Genomic DNA, 10,004 nt, shown 5'->3' on the forward strand with positions numbered 1-10,004 from the left:
TGCCTGGAGAATCCCAGGGATGGGGGAGCCTGGTGGGCTGCCGTCTATAGGGTCGCACAGAGTTGGACACGAGTGAAGTGACTTAGCAGTAGCAGTACTTTTAAAGTACTAAACAATTAAGAAAAGCTAATTCGAGCTAAAGTAATATTGAAAAGAATAATTCAAATAACATTTTACATTTACTAAAAAAGGAAATATACTCCTACTACTGTTAATAATGATGATGATGACTAGTTTTGTGCAAACCTTTTTGCTAAATATTTATAAACATTATACTAAGTATCAAAAGCTATTTTATATGATGCAGAATGCTACTTATATTTGAAAAGATAGCTATACATATAATAAGGAGAAGGCAATGGTACCCCACTCCAATACTCTTGCCTGGAAAATCCCATGGAAGGAGGAGCCTGGTAGGCTGCAGTCCATGAGGTCGCTAAGAGTCAGACACGACTGAGCGACTTCACTTTCACTTTTCACTTTCATGCATTGGAGAAGGAAATGGCAAGCTACTGCAGTGTTCTTGCCTGGAGAATCCCAGGGACGGGGGAGATTGGTGGGCTGCCATCTATGGGGTCACACAGTGTCTGAGACGACTGAAGCGACTTAGCAGCAGCAGCGGCATACACATAATATAAAGTAATTTTCAGTAATCCCAAGGTTTAGGCCCCTTGTTTTCAAATGCTCCAAATCACTGTGACAAAGGAGTGAAAGGTAGAGGATTTCTGAGATAGTAAGATAATACCCATTCTTTTAGTTGGCAAGTTCCCCTCTCCCACCTCTAGAAGTAGTAAAAATAACTTCAAATCAGGCAGCAGAATGTTTTGTTGGATTGTGAATTCACACAAAACAGCCTTTCCCTACAGTTGGGTTTCAGTGGGAAATGAAATGCATGCAACTTTAGGGATTTAAAGCTTTTATTTGTGAACATTCACCTTAAGCTATGATAAAATATTTTGTTTGGTTCCTTTTTCCCACTCTACAAGCATTACTTTATCAGCATTAGCAGAGAGACTTTCATAATATGTTTATTTAAAGGAACAAGTAGACCCGGAAGAAATGAATATAAAGGAGAATGTGAATTTTATATTAAATGTCTTTGCCTCAAGAAAACTCTCTTAGCCTCCGTGAAAAATTCACTAAGCTGTTCTTAACCACTTGGATCTATCCAGTCCTGGACAATATACTTTATTTCTTCTTTCACTTCCTTCATTTGTAGATGAACAAAGTTAAGTCCCTTTTTGTTGTTGTCCATCGGTCGCTAAGTCACATCAGACTCCTTGCAACCCCGTGGACTGTAGCACTCCAGGCTCCTCTGTCCTCCATTATCTCCAGGCGAGTTTGCTCAAATTCATGTCCACTGAGTAGGTGATGCTATCTAACCATCTCTTGGTGGGGGGCTGGGGGGCGTGTCCATTTCCTACACTTTAAATTCACAAGTATTTAAAAACTGTGTACTACTTAAATTATCATGCATTAGCTATGTCACATTTTATTTTGGGACAAGTGAAACTGTATTTTTAAGTATTTGTTTTCCCTTTTAAGAAAGGAATTTCTATAATGTACATAAATAACAATGGCTCAGATAGGCAGCTCTATTATCTGCACTTCATGGATAAGCTGCACCACTGGGGGGGCAGAAGTGGCAATTTTATTTTTATTTTCTATTGTCAGTTTTCCTTTGAAGCATCAAATAGAATATTGATATTTTTGGCACTTATGCTATTTACTTACTGTGATTTAACGAGCCATTATAAAGTGAGCCATATTCCCACTATGCATTTCATACAACTATTACTAGAACTTCTTTTCAGAAAGATTTATCTACAAATCAATATTTCTCTTATTGTACCATTTCCAGAAGTACTAAAGAAACTTCTAAAACAGGATTTGATTCTGTTATAGTTTACCCTCTCTAATAGTTGTACAATGTACAGCAGCAAATCTAACAGGTGGAATATCTAGTTTTTATCATGTTGCTATGGTCACAATTATATGTGGACATTTCCAAGAAAGGTGAAAATACATCAATTGCATTATCAAAAGATTAGCAAAACGTTATAGAAATCTGAAATCATATTTAAAATCATTCTCTTTACTGAAAAATCATGTTAAGGTATTAGATGTGTTAAATTATTGTTAATGAAAGATTATTTTAGTCTATAAAGTCAGAGACACAGATAAAAATTCATGATCACTGATAAATAGAATTTAGATTCTTTTTCTTAAACTTGAAATTTTGAAATTTAAACAGATAGTCATGAATTCTGTGGGGACTATACACAAAATTCCTTTTGAGTATCAGAACTGTCCATGTGATATATATTTGCTACAGATGATTTACAGGTTACAGACATGCTGTGACCTTTCTCTCCCAACTGCAAACATATTAAGCAGAGCTGATTAACGGAGACGGAAACACTGGGTTGTTTTCTCTAATGGGAGTCTTTGACAAAGCCCTCTTTGAGCCCTCCCACTTTATTCGCCTGCAAATCGCCGTGCCTAAAGAGTCTTTAGTCCCCAGCCCAAACCTGGAGCCCTGCAGCGCCATCAGCGGCAATATCTTCCTATGTGAGGGACGTCTCTGATTAATCAGAAACGCTGAATGGAAACCAATCAGATAGAGAGTTCCTTTGGCTTCAGCTTCCTGCCTGTCTGAGTTAAAAGTGATGCTCGCTGTAAGAGGAAGGCACACTGAGATTCAGGAAGATTCAGCTGAGAAGATACTATAAAAAGAGAAGAGAAGGAATGAGAGAGAAGCAACACCGGAATTGTCAGCGCTGAGCAGGGCTAAACTCAATTTCATTACGGAACAAGGTAAATGTCATTTACTTTGCTTGACATTATAAGCTCTTTAATTTTTGCTTTCTTGTAATGTAATAATACAAATAGTGCTTTTCTCTTAGTTGCTGTATTTTGCTCTTTCATTCTCTCTCTCAACATTTGAAAGCAGGTAAGAGTACATTTTTTAGTATTTGGATAAGATATTAAAATGCTCAGGGAAAAACTTGCAATGTTTGCTTCTTATTTTACTTTTACAAAACTGATACCACCAAAGCTCTTTTTGTAGTGCTCAAATTTGCATATGGAGCTTTACTAAAAAAATAAAGCTAAACTTCACATCATGTTGATTTGGGTGGCTTTCAAACACATATTAATTTTGTTTGTGTGTACTATTATTATATTAATTTGAAATAGACTCCTGTTTTTCTCATAACTTTTGCTTACATAATTTGAGTCAGAACTGTCAAAGCCATCTTGATCATGTCTTAAAAAGTGATTTATTTTTAATATTAAAATGAAATGACATAGAAATAATAAAAATACCACATATATAGATAAACATAGGATGCCAGGATAATAGTGATCACTTTACCTGGTGAAGGAGGTTTCTTCACATATTTGTGGTTCTCACTCAGGTCAACATTCTGAGTGTGTACATCTGTTGGCTATAATTGTTCTCCATTATTCTGGGCAAATGTATCTTAATGTAATAAAGACTGGATGAAAACCACAGGAGGGAGTTTCAAAGGCAAAATTGATGTGTTTTATTTGAAGTGATATGGAAAATGCAACGACTTAATGGAGCATTTTTTTTTTACCTTGCATACTCAATATAACCATTCACATCAATTATATTTTCAAGCATGCTAATCTCTAAAAAGCCATGATGAATTTTAATTAAAAGGTTATCAATATTCTATAGCACTTACATTTAGATACTGTTAACAGTGTATGTTCTCAGAATCTATTTTAAATAACAAAAGTGCACAAAGGAACAGTGATCACCTGTAGTAAAGTTTACATTTATTTGTATTATCAACTTTTGGAAGTCTTTTCTGGGAGACTTGTAATATAATATTGTGTTATATATCTATGAGATTAATAATCAAGATTTTTTAACAAGGTCTTTGAAATCTGTAGCATAAAAAAATGAGTGATTTTTGTAACTGGCAAAGGTGGTAACTTTTGCAAGACAGGAGGAAATTTTCATGTGGCTCTCTACTTGTCTGCGGAATTAGAATGTTGCCCATCTTCAGCCATTAACTAAGAATGAGCTTGATCATTCAATGTTCTTAACTTGGCAAAAAAGTACAATTTAAAAACCTCCAGCATTCAATAGAGGATGGATCTTATTTTCAGACTGAGACACTGCTTCATTACCTAGGCAGTGCTATGTCAAGGGTAGCATAATTTGTGTAACTACAAAACTTCTTAATACAGGATTGAATGGTAGATATATTTTGAAAAATAAAGAAAATGAAATAACATGCTATTCCAGCCCATAGCAGCAGAGAAATAGGACTCAACACCAGCAGCATGTATTTGTGGTCTTGTCGTCAAACATATTATGGATTCAACTGAAGTTTTCTGAAATGAAGAGAACAAAATAATTGTATGCACTTAATAGATATATGCTGAGGTGTTGAAATACTGTCATCTCTGTATTTGTTTTGAAACATGAGAAAATGTAAGATAAAGCTCATTATATGAGCAAATCTAATTCTGGAAATAATGAATAGAAAAATGCTTCAGAGGAAGCAGAATAGTAGTATCAGTTTAGAAAGAATTCACTAACTTTAAGTCAGAAAGGTTTGTTAGGACTGAAAAAGCAAATCATGTAAGATCATATTACTTTCTAGGATAGAAAATGATTTTCCCCTTATTATACTATTTATAGTTTAAGAACAATTTTGAAATGTTTCACATAATTATACCACCATTATTATACTCATTGTATAATTGAAATAAAAATGTCTTGTACCACTGCCTTTGTATAAAAGATTATGGTATCAAAGTTAGCTTTGAAATTATGTCTTTAAATGTTATGTTGCTCTACTTGATAAATTACATGTTAGATCAGAAGCTCTTCTGAATGTCACCTTGCATAAAAAGATTTCACTGGGTATTTGGTATTTTACTGTGACCCTCATACACACAAAGTTTAGTCAGTTTAATGTCCCTTCTTTGGTACATGCCCCAAATGTGAATTAAATAAAACTTCATCTGATATTTTTTTTTTCTACTGAGTTACTTCTTTATAGACATCAGTAGTAATCTAAGGCAGACATGCATTCCCTATAATCTTTGCACAATCTGGAGGTGCAGTTAATCAGAATGCTTTGGACAATGCTTAAAATTACAATAAAATATGTGAGTAATATGGAAATATATTGTACACAAGAAAATATAAATTAAGCTCTGTTAATTAAAAAATATGAATGTGTGTCATGAATAAACATTGGCTGTAACTTGTTCTCTATGAAAGTGAACGGACTAGATGGATAATTATTTAGTGTTAATACAAATGCTTCAATAAACTAGATCATTAGCTTGTTATACTCTTTAATACTAATTCTGTCCTCTCAAAGGCATTTTAAATATAAAGTATAAATAAATCTAATGTTTTTAAAAAACAGAGTATGATACTTTAAAAATGTTCTATGTGATATTTTAAATATTTGCACCTCTGACTTCAAGGACACACACACACATATATATATATCTTATATATATATATATACACACATAATATATTATTCTCTTCTATTATAAAAGCTCTAGTTAGGTTCTTAGGCATTTTACTTGCTAATTTATCTACTTAAGTTTTCTTAAGAAAGAAGAAAATATTCTAAATGGTACCAAAGGGTATTGGTTTTAGTTAGCTTTGTTTTTACCTAATGTAAATTTATGAATACATTATTTTTATTGTAGAATAAGATACTTCTTAAGGTAAAGAAATCATTTCCTTTGTAGCTTGCATATCTGTTTTCAAAATGAGCTGTGTCTTAAAATATACCCCCCTCAAACCTCTTAATGTCTATAACATCTTATCATCTTATTTAGGTGTTAACATAAAATCCTAGAACTTTAAAAAAGGGATTTTAACCACCTCCAACTCTGATGTTGCACAGGAAAACTAAGGTTTAGAAAAATCAGATTATATAACCGAGGATGTCGAATTATATGTGAAAATTGTCAACATTTTGTAAAAATATATCATTACGTGGGAACATTATGTGAAAGTTGAGTCATGAGAATCATATCAGGGATACACACACAGACACACACAGACACACACACACACACACACACACACACAGAGTGACTAGCTGAAAATACTAGATTGTTTTAAACATCCTGAAAAGTTTTTTTTTTTTTCTTATAAGTCACTTCAAATTACTCTTCCTGGAACTACCATTATCCTCATCAATAAAATAAGGTAAGGAATGCACAGTGAGGAGAGTATCTTTATAGCACTGTTATACATTTTCATAGCAGTCCTAATATGTTAATGTACTTATTCCTAAATTTAGCACTACTAAGAGATGGTCTTATAGCCATATTAAGAATGCAAAGTGCCTGAATAAAAGAAGGATCTCTGGAGCCTAACCAAGACATTTTATATTAACACTATCAAGAAACACCTCCCAAAGCATAAAAGTCATAATAATGGATCTTACTACTTATGAAGAGCAAATGGAAATCTCATGAGGTTACTGTTGCTGTGGTATGTGTGTGTGTGTATAATACATATGTCTTTATACTACAGCCCATGGGATCACAAAGAGTTGGACACACCTTAAGGACTGAACAACAGTTTATTTTTAAGAGAAAAGGTGGGGACAAGAAGAAGGGAGAAGACCTGAATATTTTCTTAAAGTGACATTCAAGGTTTTCCTTTTTTGCCCATATTCAATCACTTTGCTAAATTATAAATCAATTTCAGGAGGAATGGTTGTACTCATAGTCTATATTTCTATTCATGAGCAAGATAATTATTGGTCTTTCTGATTAATCAATGAAACACCAGAGCGTATGGTTATTTTGTAAGCATTAATTAAAAAACCTACTCTTTATATCACTGTCTGAGATTAACAGTTTGGAAAGAATGGAGATAGTAGTGGCTAGTAGTTGCTATTTGATTCTTGAGTTTAAAGGTGAACGTGTAAGAAATAGATATACCTGGTAGAATTTATATTCGAATATGTTAAAATCACTACACTTTATGTATTATTAATAGAGTATCTAATGAATAGTGGACATTTTCCTCATATTTACTGAAACAAGATCTTAGGAAAGTCATAAAAAGCAAGAAACAATATTTACAGGAAGGAAGTGTAATAAGGATGACAACAATGCATATCAATGTGTAATCTAAGCAAATAAACACCAGTAATTCACTTCCTGTGATAAAAGATATCATGTGAAATACAGTACTTTTATGAACTAGGCCCTCAATACTATAAGTTTTGAAAGGGTGTTTTCCTTCAGACAAATAATTTCTTTATCATCTATTTTTTTCTAGCAAAACAGGTTATTGAAATGATTTAATATAATTGCTTGAAATATTTTTCAAAATATTAACATCTGTGTGTTATAAACACTTCACAATTCAAATCTCTTTCCACTGTAATGGTAATTAACCACAGATGAAACACTGGAGAACATTTACAGGTCAAATTACAAAGTAATATCTATCTATCTATGTTGTGTAGTGTACTTAGTTGCTTAGTCATATCTAACTTTCTGTTACCCCATGGACTATAACCCGCTAGGCTCCTCCGTCCATGAGGATTCTCTATGCAAGAATACTGGAGTGGGTTGCCATGCCCTCCTCCAGGGCTATCTATCTATATCTTTATATATTTATCTATACATCTCCATCTGTATGTATTTCTTTTTCTGTATATATATAGGTAGATCTGTGTACATGTGTTTTTGTGTACCCAAAAATATATAATGGAAAAAACAGACTGTTCTATACGTGAATGTCTCTTTTGCTGTAAAGTTAAAAAATAAAATAAAATAAATTAAAAAAAATAGAAAGGAATAACATGATCATTGCAATGTACAAATTATTATAGCCTTTAAATTAGTAGAATGGTGTAATATTAAGCAGTAAAAATCTGTTTTATTGGCAATCATGGATATGAACAAATAATAAAATAGGAGTTAAAACTACATTTTAATACTGGAAAAGTTTAAACACAAAGTTCATGTTTATGGCTGATTTTTTTAGATAGGGAGAGTTACACGTACATTTTTTAAGACCATAACTAGAAATAATCACTTTCCATTTAATGTACAAAATTCTTGAAGACTTCATAAAATTATAATCTCTTGACCCACTTGTATGGTGGGTAGAAAATAAAGTAGGAATTTTAATGCTATCTCAAGCCATATTGGTTAAAACTTAGATTATTTTTATTGGAAAATAAGATCTTTATTATTTATTTAAAATATAGCCATAGCATGTAATGATTTATTTGGTCATTTTCCATAGTTGAGTGTGTCAATAGCCATTTTATATTTCTTGTATTATTGGGTAAATTAACTATTTGCTTACCCAAATTTTCTTTATATTAAAAATATGATACTAAGATTAAATATCATTGCTTTATGTCATATAACTTATGTACAATAATTTAATAAATCAGTGAAGGATAAATATGTGTATTACAGTCCTTTAAGGTTAATTTTATATAACAGCATATTACAAATTAACTATGCATGCACTGAGCAGGGTTGAAATAGGTTTAACTATTAGAATAAAAGCAATACTTTTCCTTCCCCCCTAAATCTTGTCAGTTTATCTAGATGATGTGACATTTTATATATATTTTCAATTCAGTTACACTTTTTTGAGTACAAGAGCATTAAATAAGATTCAGGTTTATATTTCTGATAATACTTAACTCTTCCAAAGACTAAATAATTAATACTATTGTAATAATACATATGAAAATCATCTTTCTTATATGTTTAACTTAGATTAAGATTCCTGATACAGTCATTAACAATGAAGAATGTTATCATATAGGGAATAAATATTTTTTATATAATTGAAATTAACTTTGGTCAGTTTAGAATAGGGAGTTCTATTGAAATATAAATAGTGAATAACAATAATAAGCTTAAAATTTTTAATATAGAGTTATTTTAACTCTTTAAAATAAAGACTTTTTAAAATCAATGCTACTATGTCTATATATTTAAATGTCCATATGTATACTGAATATATATATATGTATGATGTGTCTCAAGCTCACTACTTTGGACTTGAGACCTATGTTAAATTTTGTTTTCAGTAGGTAAATATGGAAGATTGTTTTATTTAAATAAGAAAGTTTCAATTTTAGAAATTTAGAAAATTGATTTCAGAAAATTAAGTGGGCAATTGTTCTAATAGAATTTTTAAAATAAATATATATCAGGAAACTACTTGAGTATATAATTACAAGTGCTCAAAGATGAATACTGAAACTGATGGAGACCAAATGACAGAATGGAGACTAAAAAAGTAATGAGATTCAATGGGAGACTCAGTAGCAGAGACACACAATAATTTAATAATGATGCTATCATAAGTGTCTGATGTCTCCCCAAACATTCTTATGGTTTGGTGCTGACAAATGAAGCATTATCTTTGGATTCACTGTAACTCTATTTAAACACAGGCATAGAGATTCCTCTCCATTTCACTCAAAACTGAACTGTATTTATTGCAGTTTTACATTGAAATTGAGCTTTAAGCATTTTCATGGAAGAATAAAATTTACTTCATGATAAATATGTCAATTGTGTATGTCTCGCATTATACTTCAATGACCATATTATTAAATTATGGCCTTCCCTGGTAGCTCAGTTGGTAAAGAGTCTGCCTGCAGTGCAGGAGACCCTGGTTCAATCCCTAGGTAGGGAAGATCCCCTGGAGAAGGAAATGGCAAACCACTCCAGTATCCTTGCCTAGAAAATCCCATGGATAGATAAGCCTGGTAGGCTGCAGTCCATGGGATTGCAAAAAGTCGGGCACAACTGAGCAACAAACACACATTTTAAATTGCACTCTTCTAAAACAATAATTATGTTTTAAACAAAATATTTAAACAAAAATAATTATGTTTTAAACAAAAAAATGTAGGTAAACAACCCAAATGGAAAGAGTGTTGAGTAAATTCTACCCCAGAATGAAAATTTTATTTAGATGATGGGTTTTGACA

At 32.0% G+C, this 10,004-nt stretch overlaps 1 protein-coding gene across 1 annotated transcript in view; it reads left to right on the top strand.

Annotated features, from left to right (window-relative positions):
* The first annotated feature begins 2,688 nt into the window (after window positions 1-2,688).
* The window catches only part of CDH9 (cadherin 9, type 2 (T1-cadherin)), a 139,915-nt gene continuing 132,599 nt past the window's right edge, over window positions 2,689-10,004 (top strand). Inside the window, exon 1 of the mRNA XM_010839479.1 lies at window positions 2,689-2,817. The gene's annotated coding sequence lies outside the window, so the exon portion shown is untranslated. The remainder of the gene's footprint in view (window positions 2,818-10,004) is intronic.

Source organism: Bison bison, unplaced genomic scaffold (assembly GCF_000754665.1).
Source record: "Bison bison bison isolate TAMUID 2011002044 unplaced genomic scaffold, Bison_UMD1.0 scf7180017864118, whole genome shotgun sequence".
Lineage (NCBI taxonomy): Eukaryota > Metazoa > Chordata > Mammalia > Artiodactyla > Bovidae > Bison > Bison bison.